Source organism: Natator depressus, chromosome 1 (genome assembly GCF_965152275.1).
Source record: "Natator depressus isolate rNatDep1 chromosome 1, rNatDep2.hap1, whole genome shotgun sequence".
NCBI lineage: Eukaryota > Metazoa > Chordata > Testudines > Cheloniidae > Natator > Natator depressus.
The window spans coordinates 189,251,871-189,277,519 of NC_134234.1; the positions used below are offsets into that span (position 1 = coordinate 189,251,871).

Consider the following 25,649-nt stretch of genomic DNA (forward strand, 5'->3'; position numbering starts at 1 on the left):
GGGAGATCTCATCACTCCATGAAGCGTGAACTGGTCAGGGTTCCCAGGTGATGGTAGCAGCTCAGGGTCCTGAAGATAGGAGACTGGCAGAGCCCCCAGCACAATCAGTCAGGTGATGGAGTCCCAGTGGAACAGATGCAGAGTTTGAGTCAGAACCCTGACTGGAGGGTGAGTAGGGATTTTTGTAGAGAAAATACAATGGTTCCAGGGAGAACACTAGATTTGTTTATAGGTAAACTGATGACTCAAGGGTTTTCTTTAGGCTAGACAAAAGGAGCTGATTACTCTTGGCTCTGGGTGTTTTCTTCCAGGGAGCTCACAATGCAACTAGGCTGCTTCAGTATTTTGGATATTAGTTGGGTGTGCGCAGGCATAGGTTCATTAACATCTGGAGCAGAGATTCCCATGATGCAGTGCGTCCCTGCTTTTCTGGTCCCAGAGTTCAGTGCGGTTCTCCGTTCTCCATTCTGTATGCAAATTGAGATGTCTCCCTGTCCCATCTTTCATGCAGATGAGGCTAGGGGAGTTGTCTCTGTTTTCCATTCTGTATGCTAATTGAGATTTCTTAATCTTGTCACCCTTGTCAGGAGAGGTCTAGGTGTGTCTCCCATCCGCTCCTCCTTGCTCTCTGCAAGCTTTTTCTCTGATGAGTTTTGGTTTAAACAAAGGCTGGGGGTGTCTTTCATGAGTCAGACAAGCTGGATACTGCACCCCGGTTCCCCAAGAACACAGAGCTAACTGGTATCAAGCTAGCTCAAGTAACAAAAGCAGTGAGTGAAGTCATGGCAAGCCAGTCTGGGACCATGGGTATATAGCTTGTGTTGTGTGGTTTCACTGCTATTGTTATTCGAACTAGCTAGGTCAAAGCTAGCTCAAGCTGCAGTCACACCTCTGATTACAGTGCAGACATACCTGGAAAGTTAAAAGAAAAGGAGGAGTACTCGTGGCACCTTAGAGACTAACCAATTTATTTGAGCATAAGCTTTCGTGAGCTACAGCTCACTTCATTGGATAGCATGAAGTTCGGTACCCAATGCTTACAAGTGAAGTGTCAATTAGCAGGCATACAAGCAGAACTCTTGGCAATGCAACAGTTGCGAATGCAGACTAACACGGCTGTTACTCTGAAACCTGGAAAGTTAAGGTGAATCAACTAAAGGAGTGGTTCTTAAAACTATATGGCGGACCTTCTAAGGGAGGGGCAGGAGGAAATGTGTCAAGGGAGGTCCAAGCTGTGTGCTTTTTTTAAGATCTGTGGCTGTGAGCCATGGGTGGCTGGGGTTCATGCAGAAGGGCTATGTACACCCAGGAGGCGGGGATAAAAGGGAGAGGGAGAGCCAGAGCCCTGCCACCTAGGCTCAGGTTCTCCACGCACACCCACACTCCCTCATGGGGAAGTATCAGGCTCCAGCTGTCAGCCCCAGGCTAGCAGCAGCAGCGCAAAAGGGTGGCAATAAGGGGCTATGTCTGCTGTGAAGAGTGATATTGACAAATAAAACTTTTTACATTGCCACCCTTATTTCTGTGCTCCTGCTGGCGCGGTGCTGCCTTCAGAGCTGGGTGTCGGCTGGCAGCTGCTGCTTTCCACTCTGCCTTCAGAGCTGATGGCGGCATAGGTACTTGTAGGGTGGGGGCTTAGATGACTACAGACACAAAGAAGGGGCGGGGGGGGCAGGATCAAATAAGTTTGAGCACCACTGAGCTAAAGTTATGAAGTAAATGAACATAAATGAAAGAGCGTTAACACCACCCCAGATATTTCCCAAGTGGATGTTTTCATTCAAGAGTAAAGTGGCCTTAGTTCATTGTAACTTTATCAGTCTGTGCCTTGGAGATGGATTGAGTGACTTGCTGCCTCACAGTCCCCTGCTCACACTCTTAGACAACACGCACACATAGCAAAGCAAAAATCATCCCTAGGACTTCTGTTTTGAAATAGAATTTACACACAGAAAGGAAATAAGTGAGTGCATTTACTTGATATTGTAGATCTAAGTAGGGCATCATGTATAAAAAAAATCTAGCTGTCAACTACTCTCAGATTATACACTGTATAAGTATTCCAGAATGAGAATGTCCACACATGGAATCAATCAGGAATATTTAAATCAGGAATAATTCCATGTGTAAACAAGCTTTAAGAATTGACTTTTCTTGAAGCATCAAATACCTTCAGTCTCTCACCTTTGTAGCCTTTTGCGTCCCATCCTCAGCGTCTCTACACTACGCAGTCAGTCCCATGTAACACTGATGACAGATTCACAAAGTCATGACCCCTTCAGTTAGCACCACACAGGAGAGCTGGATTGGAGAGCAAACATTCACTATATACTCTTAGTTACTGAAACACGTTAGAATATTTTACGGCTCTTCATGACTGTTTGCTGAGAAAAAGTCTGCATTCCTTCTCCAGTACTTCAAGTTTGGAGTACCACTGTATTTAATAGGACCTTTCTGCTGACAAAAGCACTCACAAATTACACTGGTCATGGCGAGCTAAATAAAAACACCCAATAATTTATGTCATAATACAACAAAGTTTTATCAAGCAACAAGAAAAACAATCTAAATTTAAGTTCAAATCAATAGATGTGTCCCTGTAACTTGGGCTGAATCTTCCTCAATTTGTTACAAGAAAGCTACTGAAGTAAGTTAAGGGTAATCAAATATCATGCTGCAGGAGTCGAGAAAGGAATTCCATCCACCTCTTCTGGTGTACAGCTTTACACAATTAACTAGGTCTAGGTCCCCCCTTACTGCAAGGTAGGGAGGTGGTATTGTTTTACATTCCTGTGAATCATCAGGTGTTGGCCACTTCTGGAGATGAATTCTGAACTTGAAGGCCAGTGTGTGGTCTGTTATGGCAAATCCTACCTTCCACTCCCATGAAGTTTTGTTCAGCTTCACAAAGCAATTATAGTGTCAATTCTTCTTCTACCAACTGCTCAGCTGGTAAAGTTTAGCTTTATTACGGAATCATTCTGATAGAGATTTGATTCGTTAACCAGTTAATTCACTTTCTGTCAATACTAAGTGGTTACATCAAAGTGTCTCCATCAAGATAAATAACTCATAATTATTTACCACAATGATCAGTGATCAAAGGAATTTCTGCTAACATTTAGGCTGGAAATTGGTCCTCTTGAGTCACCAGATAGTTGATCCATTAATTTGGATATGGGTATCAGGGTTTCTTAATCAGATTAAGAACTCCATCCCACACCTTCCAGAATGAGCATGCTTCCATGTATGGGAGTGGGCAGATCTTAGGGCTAAGATTTTGTTATGGATATTTTTAGTAAAAGCCATGGACAGGTCACAGGCAATAAAGAAAAATTAATGGAAGCCCGTGATCTGTCCCTCACTTTTACCAAAAATATCCATTACAAAATGGGAAGCCTTTGGGCCGCTGCAAGGTGGCTGGGAGCTTCAGGGTCCCCCCTCCACCCAGACTGGGAGCTCTGGGGGTCCCCCTGCCCCCAACGGAGGGGGTGGGGGAACTGCGGCAATCCTCCTGCTGCCCATGGTGGTGGGGAGCTGCAAGGATCCCCCTGCCGCCTGTGGCAGAGGAGGGCAGCAGGGAGCTGTGGGGGTCCCGTTGCTGCTGTGGCGGCAGGGAGCTACCAGGTACCCACGCAGCCTGCAGGCGGCAAGGAGTTGCAGGGGTACCCTTGCCGCCACAGCTCCCAGCCGCCATGGAGGTCTTCCGCTTCCTTCCTGACAAAAGCCTTGTAGCCTTACTGATGGTTCAATTAATCAAGCTTTGATACTGTACCTAACCTCACTGCAGGGTGTCACTAAGTTTTGTTGTACATGAGTATCTTTTAGATATTTGGTATCATGAACTGCCAGCTTGTAGGCACTCCAGGGACGGGGCTCCACAAACAGGTCTTTGGTCAACAATCACTCATGTCTAGGAAGTATGAATTTTCTTTGCTAGGACCAGCAGAAAAAGAAGTGGTTCAAATATAGTAATTACAATGGCTCAGAAAGATTAACTCAGTTATTCTTAATTCCAAATCCAATATATGGGCACAAGGTCAACCTTTGGCCCATTGGTAATCTTCTAGTCCATCAATCTACTAGAGTGCAATGAAATATAGGTCCACAGGTCTCACCAGGCCGCGTTCAGCCATGTCAGTGGTCTTATTGGAGGCCCCTCTGTATTGTATGTCTCTTCCAGCTGTGGCAGTTTTCTGGACCCCTGGCTTGTAACTATCACTATAGTATCAAAGTGCATCACAATCTTTAATGTATTTTATCATCACACTAGGTAGAGAAACACTCCTACAGAGTATCTGAGGCACCGATTAAGTGATTTGCCCAAGGTCACATATGAAGTCTAGGGAGAGCTAGGAGTTGAACCCAGGTGTTTTGAGGATAGGCTACTGTCCTAGCCATTTGACCATCATTCCTCTATCAGTTTTGCAACCAGCTCCCAGGAGGCTGCCTCCTCTTCCCCATTCTCTCCCTGTGCCTCATTTTCTCTGGTCCCAAGATCACACTTCTATTTTCTAACCATTTTATGTAACACAGAGCCCTATATTAGGTTAGATACTGATCTGCGTTCCTGCCTATGCAGAAATTACTTGTGACTCATTCCTTTCCCTCCCTCTAGCTCATTCAGGTGAAATTGGGAGTAAGTTAATCAGTAAGGAGTCAAGAGGCATGACACAATATGCAACATGCCTCCATTGGGAAGCAGAAAAGATCATCACTAAACACTTCATCCTCTTTGTTTTGAGCGTTTTGTGTTTTAATTGAAGTGAAAATAAAAGTCCCTCTAGAATGTCTATTGATGTGCACCATCCTACAGATCAGCTGAGGTGCTTTTGCTGACAGCCTTTAAATGTGCACTCATGAGGGAGGGTGGGAGGTCTCGGTAGATGGTCCCCCAAAGTGAAATTTGTTCCCTCTGGTAATTCAGATTGGTTCACTTTCAGAACCTTTTGCAAGATTCTTATTTCAGAAAGCCTGAAGTCTGGCAGCATCTAAACTTTGGAGTCATGTTCCAATCTTAGGCATCTTGTTTCTTCTCTGATAGAGGTCATTAAAAACAAATACATAAATCACTCACCTCCACCACTCTTGGTGCTTTCACAAACATCCAATGTATTAAAAAGCCAAGGACAAACACCCAGAATACACACAAGTGTCCCATGTAAAACTAACTAAGACTAAAACAACACTCGGCCAAGGTAATAACCACCCACCATCTAATTACCTCCCAGGTCTCAGCCCACCTCCTCAACAAAAGCCTGAAACAAATGCAGGCTCTGCCAGACCATATGGGGGAAGAGGGAAAGGAGGAGGAGCATTTTCTGCCAGCTTTCTAACTAGTTAGGGCTGGGGGGGAGAAGCCAGCTTCTAACCTCTGCCCATTCTTTAACCAATTGAAGGACAAGGCCAACTTCTGCAACTGGCATCCTGCTGGCATGTGAAGGGAAGACACTGCATGTAAAGCTCCTTTCCTGAACATACCTGTCACCAGGGAAACCTAGTGCCAGGCTCAGATGGATCCTGTTCTTCTCTTCCTCTGTTCAGGGCCCTTCCTGCTCTGAGCATGTGGGACACTGAGACCCATTCCAGGTATAATGGAGTTATACAAGAGCCATTTATTTCACTGTTGTGGTTCCCACAATAACCGTGGGAATACAATGCAGTTTCCCATTCAATACTATTATATAAAACACCTTTGCAACATTGTCAGGGATGCACCCTGGATAACTGGTCCTTCCTTTAGCACTACTGCATCACTTGGTTATTGGGAACCCCCATCTGTGAGAGCAACAGGGTGTCCCTAGATCCTCATCTTGCACCCACAAGGATGAGGCCTGTTATCAAAGGGAAATCAGCGCTTACTGCAGGGTGTTTCAGCTTATTACTAGTGAATATGCTAAGGAACTTACCTCCAGGGACTTACAGAGACTAGCTTTTCTTACTCTCCACTTTGTTCAATAGTTGAGGCTTTAAGTGGCAACATGTCAGCACACTCCAGTGAATGATCATCTAGGGTCTACTTGCAGGCTGTGCAGATTGTGTACACAGGAAGTCAGTATATTCTTTCTGATCCAGTTCATACCAAGGGCCATGATTCTACACACTGTAAATGAAATTCTCACCGCCTAACGTAGAATTCAGCCTAAAGGAAGCAATAAAATAATCCAGAATATCACAAGAAATTAAGACATGGCAACTTTTAACCAATAAGATTTTTTAATATATACAATGTTGTACAATTTTTACTTTAAAGGACACCGAAATCTGAAAAGGGAAGCCATGAATGGCTTCTCTTCCTTTCTTCGGACCTGGTTGCAAAATTGCATGTATATTTTTCCTAACCTGACTAGTTTTTGTTCCTCGAAACATTAACTCAGCACTCGTGAGCAACCTTACAACACCACAGCCGAGCACCAAGCATGTGTGCATGCCGGGGTGGGGGTGGGGGTGGGGGGCGGGGGGAAGAGCACAGGGGAGAGAACTGGTAAGAAAACCATTTCAAACTCCCTGAAGTTTATTCTAAGCAGTGAAAAAACAAATCCTTTGAAAATGATGAGAAATAAATTATCTTGGCAATGCTAAAAGTATATATATTTTCAGCAGCTATGTGAAATCAGCCCCACTAAAAGTAGTAGTTGCCAGTGTAAGCCAAATGATTAGGAAATATAAAAAGGAAAAAGGTCAGTAGTGGATCCATATGGTAACTTTACTTCTGAGTTATTTAATTGTTAACTTGCTTTGAGGACTTACAAGTTTAATGGAGGAAAAAAGTGTACATGTACGTCGAATGCTTCAGCTTTACAGCTCTCTTCTTCTCCAAGTGGAAGCTCCAGCCCCCACACACCTCCTTCTAGATAGGCTGCCAAGATTTCTGAAAGTTAAAATGCAGCAAGGTTCTGTTAAACATTACTTCATGTGTCTGGCATTAATGTAATAGAGGTCTGCATTGGGACAAGAGGGAGAAGGAATGAAAGCTGACTTCCTGGCATGCAGTGGAAATCCTGAGAAAATTGAGATCTGCCACTAATTTTAACAGCTGCATGACTGCTTCGCTCTATATAAATACATAGTTATACAGCTCCTTATTATACCAAGAGGAAAACACAGACGCTTCAAGAGGCAAAAAAACCTAATTCCGCCAAAGGTTTGCTGCTGTAAAGATCCCAGTTTACTACACAGTCCAACTGATGTGGATGCAGTGGCAAAATGAGGCCAGTCACATACATGAAATTAAGCAGCAGTGGGCTGCAACTTTTATTAAAACTTTAGTACAAGGGAGAGGGTGCTACTTACCCATCACCCATCCTGTCCTATACCAAGCATTTAATTGGTTCCAGTGCCAGGGGTGCTGGAACAATTTTTTAGTGGGGGTGCTGAGAGCCATTGAACCAAACTGTAAACCCTGTATATCAGTGATTCTCAAACTTTTGTACTAGTGACCCCTTTCACATAGCAAGTCTGAGTGCAACCCTCCTTATGAATTAAATACATTTAAAAAGTGTTTAACACCATTATAAATGCTGGGGCAAAGCAGGGTTTGGGGTGGAAGGTGGCAGCTCGCGACCCCCCATGTAATAACCTCATCACCCCCTGAGGGGTCCCAATCCCCAGTTTGAGAACCTCTGCTGTTTATAATGGGAACCACTTCAAGCCAGCAGGTGCAGCAGCACCCCAAGTTCCAGCACCTATGCTCCTTGCCATACAACCCTTAATTCAGCATGGGTTATTCTCAGTCTACCCCCAGGACTCAGCACTTTGAGTCCTAGCAACCTCCCCATATTCCCCCTGCAAGGGGGACAGAGGGTGCTGAGAAGTGAGGACCTTGGCCTCCAACGGCCACAGGATCTGACCTCAACTTGCAAAGGCCACAAGGTCTCACCCTATCCTGTTGGATCATATTAAAGACGTTCTGTATTAAAATCACAAATGAGTGTGATTCCCCATAGTTTAAATTCCAGGGTATTACTAATTAAGAGGTCTCTTGGTTTTTGGTACCGTTCCTCTCCCTCTGTGTGTGAAACTTGCAAGCTCCTAATTGTGTTAGTACATTCTACGACAGAGTCTGTTACAAAGAATTGCTTTGAGAACAACAACAACTACTCACACAGAGAGAGACTCAAAGCAATACTCTGTAACAACAGAAACAGCACCCAGAGACTCCCCACCCTTTTGTTGTAGTCATCTCGCTTTGTTAACAATTGTGATTAAAATCGAGAGAGAGGATGTATGTGGATGGATGCTTGGTGTGGATAATAACTGAATGATCAGGGAGGTGCCAGCCTAAGAATCCAGTGTCCATCGGCTGAAGAAGGCGTCAAGTGGAAATAACCAGAGGACCCCCGGAGGGCAGACTGGAATCCACCCAACAGCCTCAAAGATGGGAGAACCAAAGAACAAGATAACATCTGGCAGCACGGAGCCATCAGGAATGTGCCGTCTGCTGATTGATTCAGCAACAGCATGATGAAGCAATTCCCATAGACTGGCATAGGAAGAAATTCCTATAAAAATGGACTCTAGAAAGTGAGAACTTTGGGGTCTGATTCTGCAAACCAACTTCCAGGAGCATCAGATGAGCATCTGACAAGGCTCTGCTTCCTCCTCATGTCCAGGCCACCTGGCCAGTGGCTTGGCATGAGCAACTCTAAAGGCTGGTAACTATGATAACCTTGCAGAACATGTGTGTGTGTGTATGAATGAATGTGTGAATAAATATGAAATTGAATGGAATGTTATCGCTATAACTAACTGCTTACTATGATTCTTTCTGTATTCACAAAAAAATGTGGCATTTTGCCTTTTCCCCTTTAATAAGTTCCTGCTGGTTTTTATTTTATTGGTATAACAATCCTCGGTGCCCAAGGCCCATCACCAAAATCCCAGGTCTTTTACCTCTGGGAACTGTTCATTTTAACCTTTTAATTGCACAGGCAACTGGCCCCAAGTCAGGTTGAATTGTTAATTCATCACAAGTACCCCAGTTAGGTACAAAGCACGTTCCTACTTAACCCACTGTGACTCAAAGGTGCTGCAAGAAAGGTGTAAAACTCCCTGGTCCTCTGCCAATTGGACTATGAAAGAAAAAAATCCTTCCTGACCCCACCACAACAGGCTATTGGTTAGACCCACAGCATCTGTCAGGCCAGGTTCTCATTCCTAGTTCAGGGTGGGGCTTCTGGAATGGAGCCGGAAGAGGCTCCACCTGGTTCCCACTGCAGGTTAAATCCTGGGAGCTGGGGAACGCTGGCCAATCAGCACCCTCTTCCCCCTAGCTAGTCAATGGGTACCAGAGACTCTGGTGAGAGAGGAGCTACCTGGTGTTCCTCAGTGAGTGTCTCCTTCTCTAGCTGCTGGGACTGTTCCCTTTCATCACTGGCCTAATCAAGTTCCCCCACCTGTTGAGGCATGTGGGTGGCATTTAGCAAAGCTGGAGATGTCAGTACAGGTCATTAAGGTTGGGTAAATACCTAAACAAACTATTCTGTATACTCAGTTAAATAAAGCCAAAAAGCCTCTTTCGCAGAATTTGCAACCTCTTGTATTCAATTTCTGCGAATGTCATTTGTAGTAATGTTCATGGAAACAGAAAGCAAATATGTGAACAAATATTTACTAAGGAGGTGATACAGTAACCACTCTGAAAGCTCTAAGTGAGCATAGGAATCATGCAATCAGGGAACAGAAATGATAGTATGTGATTTAGGTCAGGGGTTCTCAACCTTTCCAGAGTACTGTGCCCATTTCAGGAATCTGATTTGTCTTCACCTTTCTTTCACCTCCACTTAAACTACTTGTTCAATATCTTCATAAATGATCTGGAGGATGGTGTGGATTGCACTCTCAGCAAATTTGCGGATGATACTAAACTGGGAGGAGTGGTAGATACGCTGGAGGGGAGGGATAGGATACAGAAGGACCTAGACAAATTGGAGGATTGGGCCAAAAGAAATCTGATGAGGTTCAATAAGGATAAGTGCAGGGTCCTGCACTTAGGATGGAAGAATCCAATGCACCGCTACAGACTAGGGACCGAATGGCTAGGCAGCAGTTCTGCAGAAAAGGATCTAGGGGTGACAGTGGACGAGAAGCTGGATATGAGTCAACAGTGTGCCCTTGTTGCCAAGAAGGCCAATGGCATTTTGGGATGTATAAGTAGGGGCATAGCGAGCAGATCGAGGGACGTGATCGTTCCCCTCTGTTCGACACTGGTGAGGCCTCATCTGGAGCACTGTGTCCAGTTTTGGGCCCCACACTACAAGAAGGATGTGGATAAATTGGAGAGAGTCCAGCGAAGGGCAACAAAAATGATTAGGGGTCTAGAGCACATGACTTATGAAGAGAGGCTGAGGGAGCTGGGATTGTTTAGTCTGCAGAAGAGAAGAATGAGGGGGGATTTGATAGCTGCTTTCAACTACCTGAAAGGGGGTTCCAAAGAGGATGGCTCTAGACTGTTCTCAATGGTAGCAGATGACAGAACGAGGAGTAATGGTCTCAAGTTGCAATGGGGGAGGTTTAGATTGGATATTAGGAAAAACTTTTTCACTAAGAGGGTGGTGAAACACTGGAATGCGTTACCTAGGGAGGTGGTAGAATCTCCTTCCTTAGGAGGTTTTTAAGGTCAGGCTTGACAAAGCCCTGGCTGGGATGATTTAACTGGGAATTGGTCCTGCTTCGAGCAGGGGGTTGGACTAGATGACCTTCTGGGGTCCCTTCCAACCCTGATATTCTATGATTCTATGATACTTGCTTACAAAATCAGACATAAAAATACAAATGTGTCACAGCACACTAGTACTAAAAAATTGCTTACTTTCTCATTCTCTCTGTATGAAATTTAGGTTGTACTGACTTCACTAGTGTTTTTTATATAGCCTGTTGTGTAAAACTAGGCAAATATCTAGATGAGTTGATGTACCCCCCTGGAAGAGCTCTGTGTACCTTGACGGGTATGCATACCCCTGGTTGAGAACCAGTGATTTAGATGACAACTCACAGCACAAATGACAGATAGTGAATACTTGGAAGTCCCTATGACAGCAAATAGTTCTTTAGCATTTAATAAGAAAATATGGTTCCATGAACCATACACTGAATAATTATCAGTAACACATTTATAAAGAGCAGAGTCTGTTTGTGGATAAACAAACATTTTTAAAAGGCTACATTCACTGAGTGAATTGTTCACTGTGAATAGTTTGCCCAGCGCTGCTGCTGATAATGGCTGGTATGACAATGTTCACGTACGTCGTTCTTTACTCTAAACGTTAAAAAAAAACCCACAATTGTTCCCCTCTTTTCTCATTTTATGCCAATCTGTGTTCCACCTGGTTCTCAGACACCATATGGCCCAAATCACAAGTCATGTTGCAGTAGCCAAGATTCTTACGTATTGATGCAAAGGAAGGGAAAAATGGTGCTTGTACTTTAGCTTGAACCCTGTTTTTCTGTATAATAGATTACTGGCTGATGTTTCCATAGGGTAACCAATAGGTGCTAGGAAACTCATTTTGGAACCCCAAATTCCGATGTTTCTATTTTGGCAAATCATCTGAATCTCCAGAGAGTCTTTCCTAGTCTCAAGGATTGATTGCCTATTGGTGCACGGGACCAACAGAGTGAAGACAGCAGCTTATTTTCTGTCATGTTATCTTCAGTCAACTATTAGTGGATGTGTTATGCTGGAAAGTGTGAATGGTTGCCATCAGTCACAGACATGGTTGAAGTAGATACGTGTATTAAGTTCCTTTAATTCAGGCTAAATGGAAGGAGCAATTAAATGCCCTTTTATGTCACAATAGCTTAAACAATAGAAGCCACCATCCCTGAAGGCACTAGCCAGCATGGTCAGGCCTCAGCAGAATCTAAGGTATGTGGACTGAAAGGTTTCCCTGGGCACTGACTGCAAATACAGAGACTGGAGCATTGATTGATTATACCTCTGTGTGTCTGTGTGAGAGACAGAAAGCAACCAGAAAGCAAGGAGAATGCTTCCAGACAGGAAGAGATACAATGATGAACAAGTCCTTGGAAGGAAAATGAAAGCCAGAGCTACTTCTGGGCACAGTACTCACTGGAAAGGCAGACTTGGATTTCTGGACAAGGAAACTGCTTCCTATGTTTTACTTCTGAGTTCAGGGAAAGGGACTATTTATATGTAAATATAAATGTATATGTAAATTAATGGGATTGCACCAAAAAGGAGACCTGACACCTGTCATGAATTTCTCCTCCTAATGGAAACAACCCAGCAGGGCCTTAAATATTGGAGAACTATTTGGGACAAAAAAGGGACAGTAATATAATTAACTACACTTTTGGCCACACAGTGATTTGCTGCTTTTTAATTACAAAGCCAGGGCCTTTCTTCTATCAGTTATCTCCCACTACTAAGTTCTGCACTTTTTCTACATTTAGTATTAACTTCAATAGGATCAGAGGCTCTGCTTTCAGCTTCTCCTAATTTTCCATTGTAATTGGCTAGACAGGATGTGTATGTATTTAGAATTACAGGAATATAGATTTTAGCATTTTGCATAGATTTTTGAATAAAGGATGAGCTTCAAGATAGCCAGGTACTGGATGGCTGTGGGGAAAGACCGGTCTTCCCCCTTTGAGAGAATCTCCTTTTTAAAAACAATGATGTCCTATGATTTTTAGAATATTGACAAATGCTACCAACTTTTTTTCCATATGCCTGACTACATGGAAGCGGAGAGGGGGCCGTGGTTAGGTGTATCTGGACTGGCAAAAAGCCTCAGGAACTGGTTAAGAAAACCGCAAAGTAGTAAATCCAGAGAAGCGTCCTCACATTTTATAATCTTCCTGTCACAAGGAATCTTAGAGGCTGCTACTAGAAAGGCCTCTAATTTCAGTTTTTTACAGATTGAATTTTTACTTACGCCATTTCTTACCTTTTTGTGGTCTTCTGTAATTAACCCATCTATACCAATCCTGGTGTGGCCCAAGAACTTCTTAATGCCAATTTACAAGCTGATGTAGAGCTGTACAGGTATCTTCCGATTCTGTTATGTACATTCTGGTTCACCAGAGACTGGCCTGTGAGGTCTCAAATGAAAGCCAGTGTAACACAGGTCATCAATATCATTGTGAAATGTATGTACAGGTAGTAAGTTATGTATCTGTACCAAAAAATGTTGTTCTTGAGCATATAAGGTAAAAGCAGGTCATCAAAAGATGATATGCCTTAGACCAGCTCCTCCAGAACAGAGGTATGAAAATTCTCTCTCTTGTTGGCATGTATATTAATCATTGTAAGCTAACACAATGGTTGCCCAAGGACTTGGGGGTTGGTGTATGCTTGTCGCTACCTACACAGAGAGAGCAAGGCCTGTGGAGGCCTGGAAGGCAGCGTTTTTCCTGCTAGAGGCTGGTGGTTTCAGGCAGCTAAGCCACAGCAGGCAAGACAAGACTCCTTCATGCTAAGGGCAAGTAGTGTTGAGGTGCCTCACAATGCTGGGTACCCCTGGGGAGCATCTCACATGGTCAGTAGCAGCCTGGTGCTTTTGTGCAGAAATTGAGACCTGGCGGAAGCTTATTTAGCATCTGGGGCCTGATTCTGGTCTCACATCAATTAATGGATTTTGTGACAAAGTTCCTCCTCTGCCTTGGTGGGTCCTGCACTTATTGGTGGATTTGCTCGCCTCAGAGATTCACAGCCACCCTCAGTTTGGCTACTTTTGCTAGTGGCTCAAACCTGCCATTCACTCAGCTAACCTCATCACTGGCCAGCATGGGGAAAGGGAGGAGAACAATCCCCGCAGTCTCTGCTGACCCAACGAGTGGGTTGGGGGAATAGGCCAGGGACCTTCCCCTCTGATGTGACCCACAGTCCAGGTCACCTCCTCTTGTCTCAAATAGGGAGTTGAGGAGGATGGGGGGGAACCCGGGCCCACCCTCTACTCCAGGTTCCAGCCCAGGGCCCTGTGGATTGCAACTGTCTACAGTGTCTTTTGTAACAGCTGCGTGACAGCTACAACTCCCTGGGCTACTTCCCCATGGCCTCCTCCCAACACCTTCTTTACCCTCACCTCAGGCGCTTCTTCCTGAAGCCTGATCACATTTGTACTCCTCAGTCCTCCAACAGCATGCCTTCTCACTCCTTGCACACCCTCCCCTAACTGATGGGAGGTCCTTTTTAAACCAGGTGTCCTGATTAGTCTGCCTGCCATAATTGATTCTAGTATGTTCTTAATTGGCTCCAGGTGTCTTAATTAGCTTGCCTGTCTTAATTGGTTCTAGCAGGTTCTTGATTGCTGTAGTGCAGCCCCTGCTCTGGTCACTCAGGGAACAGAAAACTGTTCATCCAGTGGCCAGTATATTTGTCTTCTACCAGACTCCTGTATCCCACTGGTCTGGGTCTGTCACAATTTACACTACCCTATAACTAGCATGTGTGGTAAGAGAATCAAGTCCCTGCTGCTAAACTGAGCCCACAATTGCATCACTGAGTATTTACCAAGATTCCAAGATCAAATGAACAAGACCAGGAATGATAAATGTTTCAAATAATTATCAGGTTTACTTTGACTTGAAATCAAAGAAACAGCAGCCACAAAGCCATGAACACATTTAAGGGCCCTAAAGCAATTTAACACTTATTCTGGCTGCCTGACATACAAAACTTCTAATTATGATTTTTATGTTTATTTTGAGGAGCAGTGCTCAGTATTTTAAAAAATGAAGAACAGTAATGACATTCAACAGGAGACATAACATTAAGTACTACGATTATGTAGCTGAAAATGGGGCTCATTCAATAACTGGACAGGAGTGTGCTGTATTTTAAAACATAACATTTATATTTGTGGCAGGGTCCCCAGGGTGCAACGTGAACTGTGGGACCACTGAGCCTTCCAAACTCACCAGCCTGGGTTGTCCCTCACATTGTGATGTTAATGTAAAGCTACAAGCCCCTGACAAGCACTTACACAGCCATCCACAGGCAGGGACACACCCAACTGAGTTACACAAATGATCTCCCCGCCACGTATGAACCAACAATAGAGAGGCTCCAGCCAGTTCCCTCAAGCTTCAGCCCTACACCCCAGAACTGTACCATCTTACCTTTCTCAAGGATCCCTTGGGCAGCGCAAGTTCATTAATTAGTTCACCACTCCCTCAGTGTGGAATGGACACACACTAGCTTTTGAAACCTGAGCTGACATTTCCCAAGCACTTCAACTGAAACCACACTGTTTTAGGTAAAATATCAAACAGATTTATTAACTACAGAAAGATAGATTGTAAATGATTATAAGTAGTAGGCATAGAGATCAGAGTTGGTTACCTAAGAAATAAAAATAAATTAGCAGTCTAAACTCTTACTTAAACAGACTAAGCAAGATTTGAATCAAACAGTCTTCCACCTTAATACATGGAACAAGCAGTTTAGAGTTCCTTAATACAAAGACCGGACCTCCCTCCAGCCTGGGACCAAACTCCCTCATTCAAAGGTTTTGTCTTCCAGATGATCTTCCAGGTGTTGAGGTGGGGGGAGGGAGGCAACTGATGATGTCACTGTCTCTTTTTTTATACCTTCTTCCAGCTGCTAGACAGACCCTTGCTGTGGTGTGGAGGTCAGGCAGTCCAACCATTGGTCAAGCAGTCTCCATTGCATATGTGCCTTCTCTAAGGAGCCTCTGGGTTAGTGGATTCTTTCTGATAAGCCATCAATGCCTGTCAGGCCCTCCTTTTTGCAAATGAAAGGCTGGCTGTGGGTATCTTCCAATCTCACAACATATTTCAATAGCACATAAAGCTCTACTTCATAACTTCACATACAATGATAGCACATACAAATCAACAGGAAATTAATGTTCAGCAGATCAAGACTTTTAAAATGATACCTCACAAGGCATTGCATCGTACAAAATACATCATAATCATAGGACAGTGGTGAATATGGGGATTTCAGGATGCTATTCTGAGGTACAGAATGCCACAATATTCATCTTATTTCTCGTGGCAAATCTCTTCCCTAGCATGAAAATAGGACAATGTAAAGCAAGAGGAAGCTCCTCTTTCTGCTTCTTTTTTTAAAATCAGTTCTATGGGGATTTACCTCTTCTCATTTTGGATTTCCTGCCTTGTACTCTGGGGAAGCAATAAGCCATGAGAAATAGCAGATGCTTCCTTGCTGACTTGTTTTTATATCAATAGGCCACATTCAGTCCTGGCGTAACACTGTTTAAGTCACTGTCTCATTCCCCTGCCATCAGCAAGATGTAGTTTTAGACTTGTCACAAGACATTTAATACTCACCCCATTAGTGTAAGTGAAACCCCTTTCATCTGATATTACCGTTCTGGAACAAATTAAAGAGGGTTAGATTAGCCCACGTTTTATTATGGAACTCTTTTTCTAGTTTCTTTAGCCAGGACCCTTGCGTTGGGTTTTTCTTTTCAGCGTGACTGGGAAAAGGAGTCAAGAAGTGAAGGGAAGTGGATGACTGTGTTCAGAAAAAATAGGAACTGAGTTGAAACTTTTCCTCAAATTAAAACCAAATCCAAAACATTTTTAGACATTTGAAAACATCTCTCTTTTAAATGTGTTTTTGCATACCCTGCAAGCCAAGACTGGAATAAGAAACAGCACAGTCCACCTTCAGTGACCATTCATGGGACCATCCAAAATCAGTTGCTTAGTAGCTAGGACCATTAACTAAAGGTGGAATGAAATTGTGCTGGAAACCACATTATACCAAGGGGATACATTAATGTGAGAGGAGCTGTCTATGGAAGGCATGATTTGATTGTCTTTGTTGAGTTGGAATATTTGGTCAAAAAATGTTCCTGCAATTATTGAGACCTAGCCAGCTACTACTGGAATTCCGTTGAGATCCTCTTTTTAACAGACTGTACAGAACCTACCTCTCAAATAGGTCCAGATTCTGCCCTGACTTATAGTTTAACAACCCTACTGATTAGGTGAAAGTTAAGGCAGAATTTAGCTAATTGGGGGGAACACTGTGCCACAATCTGTTGATTTTCTCATGCAAAGAGAGAAAGTGGTGGTAGCATTTAATGAGGTAGGGCTCAGTGTAGTGATAAGAGTGTGCAGGAAACTTTGTGAAAAGTAGCTCCCTGGTAATCTAAGAGCTGGGCCGAGATTAGTGGTAGTCAAATTGACTGAGCAACCTGAAGAAAAAGCAAACCTCCAAACCAAAGTATCAAGACTGGCTGTCCCAAATTCAGCCAAGAGAGTAACACCCACTTCTTGCAAGGCTGGATTGTAGTATTGGGTTTTATCCTGACTAGGCCATTGCATTTAGTTGAAATCAATTTTCCTTTACCTCTTCTGGTGTGAAAAAACTCTGCCTGTGGAAGGCTCACTTGTTGGAATGTGGGTGGAAACAGAAATGCTACCATTACAGCATTGGGGAGAACAATAATATTGTTATCCCTGAGCAGTTAGCAGATGTTCAAGGCCTTGCGGGTCGTTTCTGTTCAGAGGAGAAATTGATGGATGGAGTCAGGTAATTCTTTAATACAATTCAGTTTATTTGGAAAGAATGTACAAAGTACTGTTTTGCTGAACACAGTAAGAATCAAACAACTGGGCACTCTTCCTTTGCTTAAAGTTCAAAGGTTCTTTTTAGCCCGTTCCTTATCCAAAAGCTTGTGCTCTCAGCTTTTTCTCAAGGTCACGCTACAAGTGCTTCTCTGCCTGTCCCTGAGGTTTCCTTGCTGTTTTACCTAGCCTCCCTGTGTTTGCATTCAGCCACAGTTAAACCCTTCCACTCACATGCCTCACATATCTATCCTGCCTTGCATGTGGCCTGTAGTTTGGGCGGTGGCTTCTAATGTTTCTGCTATCTATTCCATAAAGGGGTTTAATAGCTTTTTACGTTCATCTTAAATGAAGGGTGGCTATTGCGCTTTCCATCTTCAACAAGTTTTCATTCAACATGCAGCATGATGTTTAACAAAAATCTATTCCAGACATGCATTTTGGTGTCCAGACAAACAAGTGTGATTATGTACCTTAAAACTGCTTTAACAATGAAGAAACTAACTAATGTCCACAGATTAACAAATTTCCCCCCAAACACAGAAACTGATTCCATATAGTTGATAGCACAACAGAAGAAGTCCATTTGGAGTTGTGAACCCTCCCCCTCTACCTTCATGGAAGAAAGAGGCCCTGCATTGAAAAGCTCCAGGGCCCTGCTTCTTCTGACAGATTTCCTTTTAAATAGTCCTCTTTTCCTTAAATCTGCTAACAGCCTCTTCTCTCAAATGCCTGACTAGTCTAGGTGTGCGCCCCCATGAAGTCCAAACCCCATGTTACACAATCAGCCCAGACTGATACCTAAAATGGTTTGGGGGAAATGGGCTAACAGCTCTCACAAAAACATCCTCCTATCTTGTATTTTTCCTGTGCAGTTTCCAGGCCACAGGGTTTTGGATAAACTTCAGATAAGCAGTTGAACTTTTTGATGCTTATCTGAACCACAGCCAAGCCTCCCACAAGTGCTAAGGTTCTCTCATTGTCACTACTTTTCAGGCAGAAAATTAAATGGGGTTCAGGGTGGAACATTGTCCTTTGTGGAGGTAAGCAACAGTTATTCTGAGCACATTAAGAAAAGTGGTTTGCCTGGGTTTGTTTATGGACAGGAAACATCTGCTCTTTAATGGATGGCTCCCCACGAACATTCTGCACTTTCTGGCAGTCTCACTTCGTTCAGCTTTTCCTGATGCTGGAGAATCTTTATACATATACAGATTTATCATCATATGATCTAGTTTCAAGATCACTGAGCAATCCTTGTTTACACAAAGATCTGCAAGGAACAATTGCAGATATCAGCCTGAACTGGAACAGGGATGACCTTTCATTCACCCATGTGGCATGGCAAACTTGTGGGTTTCTCTACACTTTGAAACATGCATTTGGCAAGCCAGCTGGGGCTTTGCCATGCAAAATAAGGACAGAGACTTGTTTTAATGCTCTCGGCCAAGACTGCTTGTGTGACGGAACAAGTTGTCATTCGATTACATGATGGGGACAGCATCCTCCTGCTTGATGGACTTGCTCCTGTTCTCTGTTGACAGGACATCTCTGCTGTAACCAACTTGGTCATACTGGTTACCCTGTGGCACCACAGGATATCACAGTTCAGGAGAACTGCACCTGTATTTCCTTGCAGTGGTCCAGCAAGGGCACCTGCTCTCAAGCTTCTAGCTCTTCAGTCGTTGCCTCTCTTTGGTGGAGACCTGTGTCTCACTCAACTCTGACTATGGTATGTCCAGGCTGCATAGTAACTTCTCTTCACTGTGTATTTCCCAGCACAGACCGGCTGCCTAAATCTCTTCATAGACTGATAACAGAGTGATTGCTACAGATATAAGTTACCACACCGTTCTTTCTAAGCAAGCCCATTTTTATTCCTAGGGTAAAAGCACTACAGAGAAAGCATATTTAAAACAATAAAAGAAACTACATGCAGGCTAATAAGCTTACCAAGCTCACCTCCTCCCCATGGGTGTCTTTGTAGTTAAAAGTTCATCAGAGCTTCAGCTTAGAACGAGCATCCAGTCTTATGAGGCCTCAGGAAGTCAAGTCCTTCGAATCCCCCCTCTAAGGAATGTGGCACTCTGTGGACCGGGGAGTCCTGTCCATTTCCTGGATCAGGAAGAAGGCCCTGAGTTAGTCTAATCCCTGGTTATTTATCCCAAAGTCCTTTCTTTGTCTCTTGGACCCTGGAGAGCCCAGTCTGAACTAATATATGCAAACATTTCCAGGGGATAGTTTCAAAGGTTGGCTTTGGAAGGTGAGAATTAGCATTCCTCTGACACAAGTATTTCCTAAGGAAATCCACTTCACACATATTGTTCCAATAAAACCTTTGAAATTCCCCATAGCTTAGAGAGATTACATTAATCTTGTCTTCCTGCTAAATAAATTCCATGGAATCTCACAATAGTACATAAACATTTGCATTTTCAATACAGTGAACTCCAAAGATGCAGAATTTAATTCAGTAACATTTAACTTAAATCAGTGAGGTTTTTCCAGGATGTCACAAAATAGTGTCAGTCTGTCACACAGCGTTTCCAACAGACGTAGGTCAACTGTCCACCCTAGAAAGGAAAATATTGGGGGATTTCAGTACACATGGAGATTGAAACTCTGAAGCACAAGACGTGGATCTGTGTCATAATGCATATGCACAAGGGGGCTAAATGAAGCTTGCACAGGCACCTTAATTCTGGCATTTCCTAACTTTTGAGTGCTTGACTTTACAACTTTAACTTTCTTCTAACAAGGTTTATTATAATATAATTTACTATTATTTCTTTTTAAAAGAAGTTGAAAAATCAGAAATTTTATCATGTGGAACCATATTGACATGCAACATCAATCATCAAAGTACTCCACTTAGGAAGGAACAATCAGTTGTACACATACCAAATGGGAAATGACTGCCTAGGAAGGAGTATTGCGGAAAGGGATCTGGAGGTCAAAGTGGACCACAAGCTAAATATGAGTCAAGAGTGTAAACACTGGTGCAAAAAAAGTGAACATCATTCTGGGATGTATTAGCAGGAGTATTGTAAGCAAGAAATGAGAAGTAATTCGTCCACTCTACTCCACACTGATTAGGCCTCATCTGGAGTATTGTGTCTAGTTCTGGGTGCCACATTTCAGGAAAGATGTGGACATATTGGAGAAGGTCCAGAGAAGAGCAACAAACATGATTAAAGGTCTAGAAAACATGACCTATGAGGGAAGATAGAAAAAATTGGGTTTGTTTAATCTAGAAAAGAGAAGACTGAGAGGGGACATGACAACAATTTTCAAGTACATAAAAGGTTGTTACAAGGAGGAGGGAGAAAAAAATGTGTTTCTTAATCTCTGAGGATAGGACAAGCAATGGGCTTAAATTGCAGCAAGGGCGGTTTAGGTTGGACATTAGGAAAAACTTCTTGTCATGGTGGTTAAGCACTGGAATAAATTGCCTAGGGAGGTTGTGGAATCTCTGTCATTGGAGATTTTTAAGAGCAGGTGTTCCTCCTCTGCCTTGGTGGGTCCTGCGCTTATTGGCGGATTTGCTCGCCTCAGAGATTCACAGCATCCCTCAGTTTGACCATTTTTGCTAGTGGCTCAAACCTGCCGTCCACTCAGCTAACCTCATCACTGGCCAGCATGGGAAAAAGGAAGGAGAACAATCCCAGCAGTCTCTGCTGGCCCACCTAGTGGGTCGGGAGACAGGCCAGGGACCTTCCCCTCTGGTGGGACCCACAGTCCAGGTCAACTCCTCCTGTATCCAATGGGGAGTTGGGGGCATAGGGGTTCCAGCCCAGGGCACTGTGGATCACAGCTGTCTACAGTGTTTCTTGTAACAGCTGTGTGACAGCTACAACTCCCTGGACTACTTCCACATGGCCTCCTCCCAACACCTTCTTTATCCTCACCACAGGACCCTCCTCCTGATGTCTGATAATGCTTGTACTCCTCAGTCCTCCAGCAGTACGCCTTCTTGCTCCCAGTTCCTCGCACATGCCTAACTGAAGAGAGGTCCTTTTTAAACCAGGTGCCCTGATTAGTCTGCCTGTCCTAATTGATTCTAGTAGCGTCTTAATTGGTTCCAGGTGTCCTAACTAGCCTGCCTGCCATAACTGGTTCCAGCAACTTCCTGATTGTTCTGGAACAGCCCATTATCTTACTCAGGGAAAAGGGACCTGCTTAATCTAGGGTTAATGTATCTCCCTTCTAGCACTCTCCTGTAGCCATCTGGCCTGACCCTGTCACACAGGTTAGACAAATACCTGTCAGGAATGGTCTAGATAATACTTAGTCCTGCCATGAGTGAAGGTAGGCCTGGACTAGATGACCTCTCGAGGTCCCTTCCAGTCCTATGATTCTATGATCATCAGGGTTGGAACCTTTAGATCATAGCCCAGACCTCTACCCACTTGAGCTAATTGAGTAACAGATACCAGTAGCAGGCTGTTATCTTTGACATAGACAACCCACTTGGGGTGATGGTGGTGGGACATACATATTGCTAATGGGTTTCACAGCTACTTTCTAGACAGCAGAGCAATGTTAAGATGCAGGAATCAGAACTCTGTTCCAGATTCTGTCTACTCTTGTGGTTACAACCTGCCAAACCCCCCTCCCCCACCAGCCTGTTTCTGCTCCCAAAACCCTCAAACCCTGCAGTCTGTTTCTCCCTCACCCTACCACCTTACTCCTCATCCCATTGCATTCCAATAAAGCTATTTCCTGAATCTTTAGCACATCTGGCACATAAATATCTTGCAATGCCAGTGCCATGCGAACACCAGTTCTCACTTTCAGGTGACACTGTAAACAAGCAGCAGACAGCATTATCTCCTGCAAATGTAAACAAACTTGTTTGTCTGAACAATTGTCTGAACATAAAGTAAGACTGAGTGGACTTGCAGGCTCTAAAGTTTTACATTGTTTTATTTTTGAATACAGTATTTTTTGTACATAATTCTACATTTGTAATTTCAACTTTCATGATAAAGAGATTGCATTACAGTACTTGTAATGGGGGAATTGAAAAATACTATTTTTTTTACAGTGCAAATATTTGTAATAAAAAAATAAATCTAAAGTACATTTTGTATTCTGTGTTGTAACTGAAGTCAATATATTTGAAAATGTAGAAAATACCCAAAAATATTTAAATAAATGGTATTCTATTATTGTTTAACAGTGCAATTAATTGCGATTAATTTTTTTTAATTGCTTGACAGCCCTAATATGAACTCACCTCCCCGTGGGTTGTATAGATTCATAGACTTTAAGGCCAGAAGGGACCATCGTGATCATCTAGTCTGACCTCCTGCACATTGCAGGCCACAAAACCTCACCCACCTGCTCTGGTAATAGACCCATAACCTCTGGCTGAGTTACTAAAGTCCTCAAACCACGCTTTAAAGATTTCAGGTTTCAAAAGAATCCACAATTTACTCTAGTTTAAACCAGCATCAAGTAACCCTTTATCAAGAATCCCTGTCCTCAAAATTAACAGTTATTTTGTTAGGCCTGACATCAGAGAACCAAATACTTTATCAATAGAGGTGTCAAGACTGCTTAAGTTCTGGAGTCAAAGCAGAAACTGAAGCCATTGGAAGGTGGAATGATTATACACCAATTTCCCAGTCACACTGTGGTGGCATGAGTGTATTTGGATGCTTGGCCTCCATCAGCATATAAATGAAGCAGTGCTCAAGTACTAAAAAAAGAAGTACTAGAACACAGTTCTGGTACTATAAGCAAAAGTACCAGATGTACTGGAACGGTGCTCTAGCTCCCCCGCAAAATGCTGGAATGTCATTCTGGCCCCTCCAAAAACTGCTGGCACAATTCAAGGCCTGAAATTAAGGGTTACACACAGTTGTGGCAATTGCCAGAAAATAAGGCAGAACAGTCTCTCTGGCTTGACTGTTCTTGGGCCCACATTGTATGTGAATTAAGAGCCAGGTGCTCCTCTCAAGCTAAGGTGGCTCATTGACAACTCACAGCCAATTGACTTTACATTGGCCACAGGTCTTGGAAAGCTGCAAGCCAAGCCAGCACTTTTACCAACTGTTATATTTAGTTTCTATTGAGGAATAGTGACTTTAAATACTCTGATTATAAATTCCTATAGAAATGTAGCATTTCAACTATTATATAATTAGTACATGACAAGAACTGTATGATATGTCCAATAAAGAATTTTTTCTTAACATAGTGCTTAATTTTATGCAGAGCAAAAGAAAGGGAGATGAAGTTTTTAGGGAGAAATAGCTTGGGCGGGGGGAGAGATGAGGCTGGCTCCTCTGTATGTTTGTATTCAGAAGTTTTCCTATACTATAGACGTTGGTTAGGGTATAAATAAATCAAGGATTTTTTAAAAAATCAGTGCACAAAAATGTACAGAAGAAAGTACTTGCATCTGTTTGCATAGTGTTTGTCAAGGTTCCTTCCCCACTCTGAACTCTAGGGTACAGATGTGGGGACCTGCATGAAAAACCCCTAAGCTTATTTTTACCAGCTTAGGTTAAAACTTCCCCAAGGTACAAACTATTTTACCTTTTGCCCTTGGACTTTATTGCTGACACCACCAAGTGTCTAACAAATATATAACAGGGAAAGAACTTGCTTGGAAATGTTTTCCCCCCCAAAAATCCTCCCCAAACCCTACACCTCCTTTCCTGGGGAACGCTTGATAAATCCTAACAATTTGCATAGGTGGATCTTAAGAACCCTTGGATCTTAAGAACAATGAAAAAACAATCAGGTTCTTAAAAGAAGAATTTTAATAGAAGAAAAGGTGAAAGAATCACCTCTGTAAAATCAGGATGGTGAATACCTTACAAGGTAATCAGATTCAAAACATAGAGAATCCCCCTAGGCAAAACCTTAAGTTACAAAAAGACACAAAAACAGGAATATAAATTCCATTCAGCACAGCTTATTTTATCAGCCATTTAAACAAAACAGAATCTAACGCATATCTAGCTAGATTACTTACTAAGTTCTAAGACTCCATTCCTTTTCTGTTCCCGGCAAAAGCATCACACAGACAGAGAGAACCTTTGTTTCTCCCCCCTCCAGCTTTGAAAGTATCTTGTCTCCTCATTGGTCATTTTGGTCAGGTGCCAGTGAGGTTATCCTAGCTTCTTAACCCTTTACAGGTGAAAGAGTTTTTCCTCTGGCCAGGAGGCATTTTAAAGGTGTTTACCCTTCCCTATATATTTATGACAGTGTTGCAATCCATTTAAGATATTATTTCAACCAAGAGAGAAAAGGAGGCCTAAGTTTTTATGCAAGTGCTTTTAATGTCTACCGCCCTCCCCATACACATACACACTTTCCTCTTTAAATATTTTTCTTAGTGTCAGGTACTTGACAGACTCATGGAAATCTAAGCACTAAGACAAGGAACTTTTCCCAAGAGCATGACATCTGGACAAGGGTCACTTCTGTGGGATGGGGGAAAAAAATCAAGATTTAAGCACAGGTAAAAGGAAAATGACAAAAACTGTGCCAGACTCAAATGATCTAATAATTCCCTTCAAACAATTTAACACTGTTTAAATCTATTGACTTGAAGGGAGTCACTCCTTATTTACATCAATGTAACAGATCAGCATCTGGGTCAAGGCTGAATATAGTTGCATCTCCAGCTACTTATCTTGGGCCAACTGCATCTCTAAAGTAACAAACCCTATTGAAACTACATTAGAGATTAACCTGCTTTCTTGATTCCATGAAAGATTCTGTGGGGTAATGATATTAGCACCTGATCTCTTGACCTCAAACCAATTCAAAAATTTTGTCCCAGAAAATAAAGACATCCATGATGCACTGATTAAAAGAAAATATATTTTATTAAATGCTTCTTAGCCAGAAGAGATGCCCAGCACGGAATGTCCCTGGACACTGAACTCTGCTCTGCTATCCCCAGACCAAGGCTGAGGTGGTGTGTGGGAAGCTTGCACTGCTGTGTTATTTCTAGGGATGAATTAATAGCCTTCAGTCACAAGAGCTCTCAGTCCATTAACTTTGAACTGCATTAATTTCAGTCTAAAAATAAAATATATTCAGGAACAGTGGAAAACCAGTTTGAGGCAATTCATGCTCATGGAAGTCACAGTGTTTTG

The 25,649-nt window shown here is 43.0% G+C and overlaps 1 long non-coding RNA gene across 1 annotated transcript; it reads right to left on the reverse strand.

The window, feature by feature from the left end:
* On the reverse strand, nt 1-24,623 carry LOC141984131 (uncharacterized). The gene is made up of 7 exons (XR_012638661.1): nt 24,518-24,623; nt 19,483-20,102; nt 12,912-13,065; nt 6,751-6,871; nt 5,910-6,142; nt 2,185-2,301; nt 1-912 (listed from the first exon to the last, which is right to left on the reverse strand). It is a non-coding gene; the product is annotated as an uncharacterized LOC141984131 (long non-coding RNA).
* Between the last annotated feature and the right edge of the window lie 1,026 nt (nt 24,624-25,649).